General features: G+C 44.2%; 1 pseudogene; it reads left to right on the forward strand.

Moving 5' to 3' along the window:
• Positions 1–546: 546 nt before the first annotated feature.
• LOC127765723 (uncharacterized) lies at positions 547–4,009 on the forward strand (annotated as a pseudogene).
• Positions 4,010–14,254: the final 10,245 nt, after the last annotated feature.

Below are 14,254 nucleotides of genomic sequence, written 5' to 3' on the forward strand. Positions count from 1 at the left end.
CCAGCGCATAGGACGCCATGTTATCCGCCGCCGACTGGGCGGAGATCACTGCACCTTCCGCCCATCCCACCTGCTCCGGCGAGGGAGGGTCGGGGTCCTCAAGGTACTCGGTGGCTTCAGACAGCGCTGTCGCCGAGATTTCCTCAACCTCTCGGTCGTCGGCCTCGTCCTCCGGGCCGGCATTCATCAGCTCGTCGATGAGCTCCTGGAGGTCATCGTCGACGGCCACCGGCATGTCGTCCGCCATGATCGACGCACGCAGCTTGTGGATCGATCTGAGTAGGCGGGTGTGGATCATGCGGCTTCATTCGATTTATAGGCCCCAGCACTGCATGCGTATCCGACTCGGAGTAGCTCTGTTCTTTACACAATCGGAGTCGGACTAGCTAGCCGCCGCCCTAGATGGGCTGGCCCACGCAACATTCCACCTTGGGCTTCGATTTGTCTGTGGGCTAACATGCATTTCGGCCCACATTCCTATCCGTTTTTGCTCGGGTGGGCTGGGTTAGGGACTCATCTGCAATTTCGAGGATTCGAGGAGGGGTTTTCTGTCTCTAATCGCTCTCGCTCCCCATTTCGCTTGGAGGCGGCGACGGCGAGAGCCGAGAGAAGATGGCGGCGCGGGGGCAGAAGACGGTGGCGGCGCTGCCGCATCTGGTGAAATCGCTGCGCAGCGAGCCCGTCTCCAACGCCCCGAGGCTCCGGCACCTCCCGTCCCTCAGGTAACCCGCGGGCGCATCGGCCTCCTGCGCAACCGGAGGAGGGCTAGTTTAGTTGATGTGAATGTTTCCGTTGATTGGGTTTCTGATGAAATCTGTGCAGGAGGACCTTCTCTCTCTACGATCAGATCAACCTCATCGAAAGCGTCCCCGAAGACCAGCTCCGCTTCCAATCGTAATGCCCTCCTTCATCCATCCTTTTTTTTTTTGCTTCACACCTTGCATGGATAGCCTTCTTCGTTAATTCACATCGTTGTTCTAGCTGTCGGACATGAATTTGTGAAATGCGGATGATATTGGTGCAGATTAGGCTCTTGTTTTTATGGATGGATGGATGGATGGTACTCCGTAGAAAAGTTAGACGCTTAGGCTTGATTTGTTGACTCAAAATAGTTTCCATTATCTAAGGGCAAGATGCAAAGCTTGGTCACAAGTATAGAGGTTTACTAGCCTCTTCCATCCTTTTTGCAGAATTCGCATGAGGGTTCCCGAAGAGCAGATCAGCTAAGACCACTCGGCTTCCAACTGGTCACTTGTACATTACCCACCCCCAAACTGATCAGTTTTTGTCAAAAGTAAGATATGACTGCTCAGGGAGTAAATTCTAGCTGTTCATAGAAATGGAGTCAAACTAGTGCTTTCACAGCTACATCCTGGAGAATGACTATTTTAAAGTGAACCTATCTTTTCTGTGATATATGTTGGATCGAGAAGTTTAGGTTAGAAGTGGAACTACTGCAGTAGGGTAGATTGTAAACCCTTGTTAATTAGGTTGGTACCTTGACCCTCTCTAAAAACAATCTTCTTATTTTGGGTGGTCCTTTATCTGTTTAGAAGTACATGAATGGGTGTTTGGAGAATGAGATAAATCTTGGAGATTCAGTTGTGAGGAAAACAATATCGGATGTGATATGGATTTGTGGGAGATTATACAGTTGATGAAACAATATGGCTGTCAACGTTTATGCACCACAGACTCTAAATCTGCAAACAAACCCAGTTTGCATTGTCTGTGTAGTGCGTACTGTTACGTGCAGATGAGTGAAGGTTGTCATGCTGATGTTTCAATATTTGGTCCATCTGTGTATCTGAGCTAAACCATGTAATGAACTGTTCCTTAATTTTAATAATAAACCAAGAGGACTTAGACCGTTTGTCCAAAGGCAATCAATTTGCACCACTGCCATCAGCAATGGATAGGACAAAATGTACTGAATTCTCATGTTGTCCAGTACTCCAGTGATCTTGCTAGTTTTGTTGTCGTCAATGTTTAGGACTTTAGGCACCACAAACCTAAGAGATCTCCAAATAAATTCAGCTCGCATTGCCTGTGTTTGCTTCAGTTTGGTCTGTTTCCTTTTTAATCTGTGTGTCTGAGCTAAACATTGTATACTCCCTCCAGTCATAAATATTTGACGTTTAGGGCAAGATTTGGTCAAACTTTTGAAGCCTTGACCATCAATTACTTCTCAGATTCTTAGTTTAAAAACACAAAAAAATGATATGCTTAAGTTTGTCTTGAAAAGTATTATAATAATATCATAAACTTATTAGGTTTATAAACTTATTCTAACATAGAATTGATGGTCAAAGTTCTAAAAGTTTGTCCAAATCTTGTCCTAAATGTCAAATATTTGACCGGAATAAGAAACCAAGAGGGCTTAAACTGTTTTTCTGAAGACAATCAATTCGGACTACTGCCATGAGCTTTGGATAGGACAAAATGCACTGAATTCTAGTGTTCTCCAGTGAATTTCCTTACCCTTGTGTTATTGTCTCTTCAATCTGATTGATATTTAGTCTGCACTCTGCAATTGTAACCCGCATGACACAACTAGTAACTTTTGACATGCATAAGTTTTGGCATGTCTTGGAGGCTTACAGTTAAAGTTATGATGTGACATTGTCAATGCCATTTTTTTTCTTCAGAAAATTTCAATACGCTCTCCAACTTTGATCCATCCCCTCTAGTTGAACTTATATATTTATCAGGTGGCTCAAGTCTGTTCTTCTATCTGCAGATATGATGACACTGGATTCAATATTAACAAAGTAAAGTATGAATGAAGCTTGTTGATAGTCGAAAACAAGATAATGACATGGGCACCCAAAACATTTGCAGAGATAACAGCTGAAAGGTAGGATTCATGCTTGAATCAGGTTTCTGGAAGTGTTGAATTTGCATTGCTTCCCATTTATTTTCTATTTGACTAACAATGCATCTTTATTCAATGCATCCTATCCCAGGTAATTCTGCTATTGGTCAACATTTTTAGGCATTTTATCTTTGATTGGTCTTCAGTTGTTCTGTCATCCATGTGTTGAAATGTCCATATGGCTGTTTTTCTTTTAATGATCAATCTACAAAGCTTCATTAGGAAGCTAAAACAGGAGTTGGCTGTTTATCAATCTACAAAGCTGTGCATTGTATTGGTGCACAACTATTTTTGAGAATTTCAGAGTAGAATACAGTCAATGCAAACCTATCCTGGAATTAACTGAATAGTTTAATTGTCCAAGCATCTTTCTCCTACTGGGGCTCAAGATGTGTTCCAGGATATCGCACCCTCATGGTTGAATAGTTTTTTGTATTTCTAAATCAAAAACACTGTTTGTGGGTTGACATCATCTCGTGTGCCATGCTTCTCCAGAGATTCTGATTCTTGGTTGTGGTAGACACATCCAACCGATCAGTCCTGAGCTCCACAAATTCATTCAGTCAACTGGAATGAAACTGGAAGCAGTTGATTCGGTAAAAGACCAAATGCTCCTTATCAACATCATCACTTCTGTTGTAAACTTCAATGTAGCAGATATTTGTAGTTTATTCACTACCTGCAATGTTTAGTCTTTGCACATGTTTAATCCTTCCGTTGTATGGCAGAGGAATGCGGCTTCAACATATAACATTCTGAATGAAGAGGGGAGGCCAGTTGCGGCTGCACTTCTTCCTTGCGGAGTCACTTCTTGAAACACGAGTGTTATATTTGTGGTGGTGAGCATCTTCTCTTTCCAGTCGATACTCGATAGAGCTGAAATGAAGCATATTTGTTGAATGGGAACACTGAAAATCTGTAACATGAACAAGTGCCGTTGCCCTGTCCTTTTCCTTTTCCCCACACAAGTACCCAACCCCCTAGGAGAGATCACAACTTTGGTTTTGTGGGTTATTCTCTTGTAATCGCGGGAGGACAAGGTTTTTGACCTAGTAGTATACATCAGAATAACGAGTCTGAAACAAGTTGATTGTCTTATATAACATCACCCTCGGTTTTTTACTACTACTACTTCACTTGTGTTGTCAGTCATGTTGGCATTTGGGTCTGACCTAGCATTTCCAGTTGTTTCTGCCAGCACTGCAAGACGGTGCGACGCCATATGTATTCCTTCTCCCGCATGTGGTAATACTGCATTCTGACTTGTGCGCGTCGTTGGTGGAGGTGCGGTTTGTTGAATTTTGGACCGCCGCCATTACAGATATTGCCAGGTTTCAGCATGTTTGCATGGGCCTGAGAAGCTCGGCTTTCTCCTTGTTAATCATGTCGCCAAACTACGATCCAAATTATAGTGGCCGGCAGCGTGAAGCAGAGGCCATTTCAGTCTGCACGACTTGGCAGCCAAAAACATCTACTGCTGCTGGCTGCTGCTAGTAGTACACTAGTAGTAGTTCAGGCGATGAGAATGAGATAGATACATCACACATGGGCGACAAGGTACACGTGAGGCACGCAGCTCTCATGGCAAAACGCATCGTTGTCGCCTGCTGGGCTGGGCTGGGTGGGCCGCCATTGATGACGCCGATCCATCGCTGCCTCCGTCCACCCACAGCTAGCCTCCCTCGCCAACTTCCAACTCCCCACGTCCCTCTCCGTCTCCTCCGTCCCGTGGCATATTCCTCTCCGCCGGCGCGATTTTTTCTCCTCCGTACCGCGCCGTGGCCCCGCCCGGTCAGCGCCCGACGCCCACTGATAGGTGGGCCCACCTACAACTGGTTCCTGCCAGTAGGGGTGGGCGTTCGGTCAGACCGAAAAACTCGGTCTCGGTCTTCGGTTTTTCGGTCAGTCCGGTCTTCGCAAACTCAGGACCGAATTTCATTCAAAAAAACTCAGGACCGGCAAATTCGGTCTTGGTCTCGGTCTGACCGAAATTTTTGAGGAGAGTTTGGAACAAAAAAAATTTGGAACGCGCGGTGGAGGGCGGTGGTGGCGGCCGCGGCGCGGTGGAGGACGGCGCCGGCCGCCGCGCGGTGGAGGACGGCGGCGTCGGCCGCGGCGCGGTGGAGGACGGCGGCGGCGGCTGCGTGGTGGAGAGCGGAGGTGGCGGCGGCCGCGCGGTGGAGGGCGGAGGCGGCGCGGTGGAGGCTGGAGGAGGAGACGGCGGCGTGGTAGGGGCTGGAGGAGGAGGCTGCACTGGTAGTAGGGTTAGTATCACTTCTAGGGTTTGTTTTAGTGGGTTTATTGGGCTTCCTAGGTCTATTGGGCCAAAATTTCGGTCATTTCGGTTAATTCGGTTAATCGAGCCCAATAACCGAAATGACCGAAATAAATTCGGTCTTTTGAGGGCTGGGACCGAATAGATAACCGAATTTCTCGGTCTCGATCTTTTCGGTTCGGTTCTTCGGTTCGGTCTAAATATGCCCACCCCTACCTGCCAGGCAAGCGTGGGCTCTGTGCTGCTCCCATGAGGCGGGCGGTGGAACCGAGGAAACACATTGCGTGGACCAGGCGGTGGGCCCCACCTGCAGGGTCTCCCTCCCCCCCTCCCGGCGTATAAACACCGGGCTCACGCGGCGTCACCTCGCCTGCGCTCCCAAACACCAAGGAGAGGATTAGCTCTAGTTCTTTATTTTGTATATATTTATCAGTCAGATAAATATATGCAACTGAACCCCCACAACAATGGCAAGTTCAGAAAGCACCCATAATATGATCGGCTGCTCCACCAGTCAATCAAATCCATATGCATATTCATTTTATTTGCGGAAAGTATAATTTAATGCAAAGTGATACATATAGATTGCAATTACGAAAATATAATAAAAAGTTGGCCTAAGGTGTTGTACTTGCCCGAGATACCCGAAATTGAAGAATGAATAAACCAATAAGAAATTTGAGATAAATAGCTAATTGAAAGAAAACAATAAAACACAAGTAAATACGAGAATAGTATTATGACTGTGATGGACGTGAGATGCATAATCCTAAGATGCTTGGTCTATGATAGTACAGATTATCGACTCTCACTCCATGGCCCAACTAGATGGCTTATATGTATCTTCAAGTTAAATATAGTTACATATATTTGTTCGGTTTGACTTAGTAAATATTTGTGATTTGTTTTAGTTGTGAACAAAAAGATTTGATTTTGAACAAGTCTTATACTTCTATTTTAAGAAAGAATAATTATTTTACTTTGAAAGAAATTTTTCTTCAATTGAGAAAATTTATTCAATAACCCAATTATATGTTGTTTTATATAGAAAATATGCCGTACCTTGTTTTCTTTACAAAATACTAGTTCATAGAGTATGTTTGAAAGGAATTCTTTTATTTGTACCGTAATATATGAAGTTAAGTTGTATTTGTATTTACTTCAAAAACTTACATTCCAAATTAAATTACGAATATGATAGAATGAATTAAATAAGTGACTGCAATACTAATCAGAATTTGCAAGATCTTTGAAGAGTTTGAACCAATTTGCAATTTATATGCCATATGGCAAAAGGGCCTGTAGCCTAGTGGTAGGCGACATACCCATCGACAGCGAGGCGCCTGTGGTGACTTCGTCAATCTCCAAGATGGTTTGTGTGCGTGCGTCCATAGGGGTGAGTATGCGTGCGTTGTGACTTGTGAGTATCTGCGTTGTACTATGTAATTATAAAAAAAAATATGCCATATGCAAATTTTCTTATACTACTATATATACTACTAATAATTCTACCTCTAGTTTCTTGGACTCCTGGACCATATAAAGGAATAAGTTTACTTTAGGTCCCTCTATTTGTCGCCCAGTCTGATTTTCGTCCCTGAACCACAAAACCGGGTACAACCCGTCCCCCAACTTACGAAAACCGGACAAACAAGGTCCCTTGGCGGTTTTAAGGGCAATTTTGCTGACGTGGCGCCTACGTGGCCATTTTGACTCAGTCTTCATCTGATGTGGCACTGACGTGGCGCTTACGTGGCAATTCAATCCAGAAAAATAATAAAACCTGTGGGACCCACTTGTCAGTTTCACAAAAAAATAATAAAAAGGTGGAACCCACGTGGGCCCCACATGTCATCCTCACTGCTCCCCTCTTCTCCCTTCACATACAATAATAAAAAATAGTGGGACCCACATGGGTCCCACATGTCATCCTCACTGCTCCCCTCTTCTCCCTTCACATACAATAATAAAAAATAGTGGGACCCACGTGGGTCCCACATGTCATCCTCACTACTCTCTTCTCTTAGTCCTCTATTTCCCCTCCTCTCCATCTTTTCTCTCTCCGCCAGTTAAGCGCGCGGGACAGGCGGCCGGCAACCGAAGCGGGCAACGGGCAGGACGGAGCGGGGTGGCCGGCCGGCTGGTGGAGCAGATCGATGGCACAAATGGTGCTCGGCGAGGCCGGCGGTGGCAAAGCGCCGACCCGTTGAGCAGGATGACCAGGTCGTCGGCGGGCCAACAGGACGACGACGACGGCCACAGCGCGGAGGAGATACCTGTTAGGATACGCGTAGGCTACGATAGCATAAATCAAAATTTTCTACCGCGTAAACTAGGAACCATGCAAGTATTAGATCATAAATCGTTACCACTCGACGCGCTGCGCAGCGGAAGAAGACGCTGAGAAGTCGAAGGAACTCCCGTGAAGTAGCGCGCGTCGATGTAGAGGAAATAGTCGATCACACCGGCACGACCTTCTCCTCCTCGTGCGTTCTCCTCGCCGTACTCCCACGCCGATCAGCACCGCAAAACAGCGGCGCCTCTACCGGTATCCACACGTACAGGGACGGAACGCCACGCGCAGATGTGCTAGCACCCGCGCGCGGCTAGGGTTTTGCTCGAGGAGGGAAGTGACGGCTAGGGTTTCTCACGTGATGCAATGCCTCCGCCGGTCACACCCCTCACGAATATATAGGATCCATCACTCGGGCCTCCAAGGCCCGTAGGACTCCTATTCGGATCCCTATCCGAATTAAGCTCATATTGCATTTCTATCCAATCCCCTTATTCCGGCCCATTAAGCGTGCGACCCTGTAGGTTCATATATACTCGGCTGTAACCCGAAAACTCCTTTTCGGTCCACGCGTCAACAGCGGCCCTTAGCAGAACGTATTGACCCACCGGGCATACATAAAAATCATATCGGCTGAACCTCTAGTGTATACTTGTACGAACCCCTTTGCCTCACGATATCGATTAAGCTCAAGGCTAGATATGTACTATCCTCTAATAGCTCAATCATTCACTCGAACCTGTTGATAGATTATATAACTTGTGATTGACTCCTCAATCACCTTTGGCATTGCCATGCACTTCCATAATCTACAACATTGAGGGGCCCAGACATATCTCTTCATAGGAGGGGCAAATCCCAACTTGATTATTCATATCCCACTACATGTTTCATAGCATACCCGAAAACTACTTTTATAACTACCCAATTACGGAGTAGCGTTTAGCAATCCCTAAGTAAGCTACTACACATGTTGAGAACCATGATAATCTCAGGTCTAAGGATTTAACACCAACACTCAATGAGATCACTAGTGACACAACACATATGACTCTTGCAGTGTCTCATGTTGGGTCTATCCAACAACATGTTCACTAACATGTGTCCACATTATTAATTTGGTATCTCTATACCATGATCCATGAGACATGATCATCAATTAATACATGTGCTGATCATATAAACATATTTGTTCCACATATGATATTTGATCGAGGATCCTTTAGAAATAGTAACAAACAACATAAAGAGTCTCATGAAAGAATCACATATTCATTAACCAATAAGGAGTTATCAATTTCAAGGAACAATGTCGGATAAATATGTAAATATAGTATGTGATACAATCATTTCTATGATTGTCTCTAGGGCATATCACTAACAGTCTCCCACTTGCACTAGAGTCAATCATGAATGTATCTTACACCCATTGCCCTAGTGTGTGCCTCATGCTTAGGCTGAGGGAGTAGCTTTGTCAACGAATATGCAACATTCAAATCCGTATGTATTTTGCATATCTTCACATCTCCTCTACCCACTATCTCGCGAATGAGGTGATACCGCCGTAAAATGTGTTTGGACTTTTGATGCAATCTAGGCTCCTTGGCTTGCGCAATGGCACCACTATTATCGCAATAGAGGTCCATAGGGCTAGAAGCACTAGTCATCACACCTAGTTGAGAAACGAATTTCTTTATCCAAACAGCCTCATTTGCTGCTTCAGAAGCGGCAATGTATTTGGCTTCTGTTGTAGAATCAGCCACTGTATCTTGCTTGGAACTCTTCCAACTCACAGCGCCTCTATTCAGGCAGAACACAAATCCAGACTGCGATCTAAAATCATCTTTGTCGGTTTGGAAGCTTGCGTCAGTGTAACCATTTACAGCGAGCTCTTCCTGTCCTCCATAGACTAGGAACATATCCTTAGTTCTTCTCAAGTACTTCAGGATATTCTTTACAGCTATCTAGTGACTCTCACCTGGATCTGATTGGTATCGGCTTGTTGCACTAAGTGCATATGAAACATTTGGACATGTACATAGCATAGCATACATAATGGATCCGATTGCCGAGGCATATGGAATCACATTCATCTTGTTTCGCTCATCAGTCGTTTGAGGACACTGATTCTTGCCAAGATTAATGCCATGTGACATCGGTAAGAAACCTTTCTTAGAATCTTGCATGTTGAACCTCTTCAACATCTTGTCAATGTATGTACTCTGGCTTAATCCAATTAACCTCTTTGATCTATCTCTATAGATCCTTATGCCCAGAATATATGCTGCTTCCCCTAAGTCCTTCATTGAAAAACTATTTTTCAACGATGTCTTAACGGATTCAAGCATAGGAATATCATTCCCAATCAATAATATGTCATCTACATATAGGATTTGAAACACCAGTGCGCTCCCACTAATCTTCTTGTATACACAAGGCTCTTCTTCGTTTTTGACAAAGCCCAACGCCTCGACTACTTCGTCAAAACGAATATTCCAACTCCGAGATGCTTGCTTCAACCCATAAATGGATTTCTGCAATTTGCATATCATTTTTGCTGATTGTGGGTCAACAAATCCCTTGGGTTGTGTCATGTACACATCCTCATCGTGATTTCCATTGAGGAAAGCTGTTTTGACTTCCATTTGCCATATCTCATAATCGAAATAGGCAGCAATCGCTAAAACAATCCCCGAATAGATTTTAGCATGGCGACTGGCGAGAAAGTTTCATCATAATCGACACCTTGAATTTGTCTGAAACCTTTTGCCACCAATCGTGCCTTGTAGATGTGAACATTTCTATCTACATCTGTCTTTTTCTTAAAGACCCATTTGCACTCAGTGGCTTTTACACCATCAGGTGGATCAACCAAGTTCCAAACTTGATTGACATGCATGGATTCTATTTCGGATTTCATGGCTCCAAGACATTTCTCAGAGTCTGGTCCCACCATTGCTTCCTCATAGTTAGTAGGTTTATCATTGTCTAACAACAATATATCACGTTGTCCTGTAGTTTAACAATGCATACCTCGCATGTGTACGTCGTATTCTTTAGGACCTTCGTGAAGCCGGTGCTTCCACAACTGGTTCAATAACAACTTGTTCAACCTGTTGAACAACATCTTGCTCAGCTTGTGGTTGTGTGGACGTTGAAGCGTTTTCCGGTGTTTCCTTAATTTCTTCAAGTCGCACCATGCTCCCACTATCCTTTCTTGAAATAAACTCTTTTTCCAAGAAAACACCGTGTCGGGCGACAAACACTTTGCTCTCTTCCTGATTATAAAAATAATATCCTTTCGTTTCCTTAGGATACCCCACAAAGAAGCATTTATCTGATTTAGGTGTGAGTTTGTCCGATTGCAAATGTTTTACATAGACCTCGCAGCCCCAAATCTTTAGGAAAGACAAACTGGGACGCTTCCCTGTCCATATCTCATATGGTATCTTATCCACTGATTTTGATGGAACCTTGTTTAGTGTGAACGCAGCTGTCTCTATAGCATAACCCCAAAAGCTTAGCGGCAGATTAGTTTGGCTCATCATTGATTGCACCATGTCCAACAATGTACGATTCCTCCATTCAGACACCCCATTCCACTGAGGCGTTCCTAGTGGAATGAGTTGTGGAACAATTCCACATTCCTTTAGATGATTGCCAAATTCAAGGCTCAAGTACTTTCCACCACGATCAGATCGCAGATACTTGATTGTCTTGCCCAAATGATTTTGTTCCTCATTCTGAAATTTCTTGAACTTTTCAAATGACTCAGACTTATGCCTCATTAAGTAGACATAGCCACATCTACTAAAGTCATCGGTAAAGGTAATAAAGTACCCAAAACCACCTCTGGCAGTTGAGCTCATTGGTCCACATACATCAGTATGTACTAGTCCTAATAGTTCACTTGCCCTTTCACTTTGACCCGTGAAAGGTGTCTTTGTCATTTTGCCAAGTAAACAAGATTCACATGTCTCAAATGATTCAAAATCAAACGAGTGTAGAAGTCCATCTCTATAAAGCTTCTCCATGCATTTCTCATTTATATGACCCAAGCGACAATGCCAAATAAAAGTGGGATTCAAATCATTAGGATGTTGCCTTTTTGCATTAATGTTACAGACTCAACATCCATCAAGATTCACAATGTATAAGCCATTCATCATGGGTGCATGGAAATAGAAAATGTCATTATAATAGATTGAACAACCATTGTCCATAGATCTAAAACCATAACCCTCTGCTTGCAAACAAGAAGCAGAGATAACGTTCTTACACAAAGCTGGAATGCAATAACAATTATTTAACTCCAAAACTAATCCTGACGGTAAAGATAATGTCACCGCAACAGCAGCGACTCTTGCTCCATTGCCCACGCGAATGTCCACTCTGCCTCTTGCTAAGCTCCTACTTCTTTTCAGCCCCTGCAACGATTTGCATATGTGAGCAACTGACCCGGTATCAAATACCCAAGAATCAGTAGAGGAAGTAGCAAGATTAATTTCTATAACATTAATACCTGAGGTGGAACTCTTTCCATCCTGCTGCTTCTGCTTGAGCTGCTCTAGGTATTTCTTACAGTTTCTCTTCCAATGACATGTCTCCTTGTAAAAGAAGCACTCTACATCCTTAGCGGGCCTTGTCTTTTGAACCTTGGTCTTAGAGTTGCTAATACTCGTGATCTCATCAGAGTTTAGCTTTCTCTTTTGACCACTCTTCTTGTTGTTGGGCTTGCGCTTATGCATAACCATCACATGGTTGGAGTTTTTCTTAATGCTTTCCTCGGCAGTCTTTAGCATCCCATGCAATTCTGCCAGGGTCCTGTTCAGGTTGTTCATGTTGAAATTCATTATGAACGGCTCAAAGCTGGGAGGGAGCGACTGAAGAATCAAATCAGTAGCCAACTCTCGGCTAAGGGGAAAGCCAAGCTTATCTAGACTCTCGGTGTAACCAATCATTTTGATCACATGTAGGCTCACTGGATTACCTTCTGCAAGCCTGCACGCAAACAAGGACTTTGAGGTATTAAACCTCTCAGCTCTTGCTTGGTCCTCAAATATGTTACGTAGTCCCGTGATTATCGTATGAGCATCCAATGCCTCATATTGCCTTTGAAGCTCAGGGGACATAGTAGCAAGCATGAGACAGCTTATATCAAGGTATTCATTGCATCGCCTTTCATGCTCCCTACGTTGAGCAGCAGGAGCATTGTTGAGCAAGTCAGCTGGAAAAGGCTGTGTAAGCACAAACTCTTTGTGCTCTTGCCTGAGAACAATTCTCAGGTTGCGATACCAATCCATGAAGTTTGTTCCAGTCAACTTCTCTTTCTCAAGAATATACCGCAAGTTAAAATTGGATGGTGCAGGAACTGCCATGATGTACAATAGAAATATATGTATGCAAAATCAGCACCATGTTTACATTTAACCTTTCATTAAACAATTTAACAAAAGATACTCCCACTATGTATTGTGAAACAAAATTCCCTCTAGTAACATAGTGAGTCAAGATCCTCATTTTATTAGTGTCTATTGAGCTTTGGCATCACAGCTAGACAACTATCAAAATAGGTAAGAAACACCTTGCTAATCACATCATATGTGACTCTTGTGCTGTTGGGGTGGCATCTCCATGTCCAACCCAACCTATGCCCCAAGGTTCAAAACTGTTTTGATAACCTTGTCAAGTAAACCAATAATCTCCGCATATAGATGTCCGACATCTATCCTATTTTATCATGATAAAAAGTGACACTTTGCTATGGCAAACCCATCACTTATGATCACAACCGTAATAGGTGCAATTATTGGAAGAGTATAAATTACACTTAATTTTTTTGAGGGAATCTATCCTACCATGTCATATCAAATATACAACAACAATAAAGTAAGATAGATATAAAAACCCCAAGCGAAATCTAAGGGGCAACGCACACGGCGCCCTGAAAAGGTCACGGGGTACATAGATCTCATCTACGATTCGCCATGTGAAAACCTTAACGGCGTAAACAAATTATGCCGAAACCGAGTCAATCTCATTGGCTCGTTTTTCTCATTGGCGTGCGGTTCCAGTGGACATCGGACTATCCGATGAACACAATCGCGCTCGGCCTTGGTGAGTACTAGACATTCCAGTAAAGTCACCAACACACATACCGATTGATCTCATCAACCCATGCGGCTATTGGTTCATCTCATGTTCCGATAACCTAAGAACTCATATACAACATAATAGATCTCATCTACTACATCCGCATATCAATTATATGCAATGGTCTAGATCATCAACCTTACAAGGCGGCTCTGATACCACTGTTGGAATACGCGTAGGCTACGATAGCATAAATCAAAATTTTCTACCTCGTAAACCAGGAACCATGCAAGTATTAGATCATAGATCGTTACCACTCGACACGCTGTGCAGCGGAAGAAGACGCTGAGAAGTCGAAGGAACTCTCGCGAAGTAGCGCGCGTCGATGTAGAGGAAATAGTTGATCGCACCGGCTCGACCTTCTCCTCCTCGTGCGTTCTCCTCGCGTACTCCCACGCCGATCAGCACCGCAAACCAGCGGCGCCTCTACCGGTATCCACACATACAGGGACGGAACGCCACGCGCAGATGTGCTAGCACCTGCGCGCGGCTAGGGTTTTGCTCGGGGAGGGAAGTGACGGCTAGGGTTTCTCACGTGATGCAATGCCTCCGCCGGTCACACCCCTCACGAATATATAGGATCCATCACTCGGGCCTCCAAGGCCCGTAGGACTCCTATTCGGATCCCTATCCGAATTAAGCTCATATTGGATCTTTA

This window comes from Oryza glaberrima, chromosome 3 (genome assembly GCF_000147395.1).
Source record: "Oryza glaberrima chromosome 3, OglaRS2, whole genome shotgun sequence".
Lineage (NCBI taxonomy): Eukaryota > Viridiplantae > Streptophyta > Magnoliopsida > Poales > Poaceae > Oryza > Oryza glaberrima.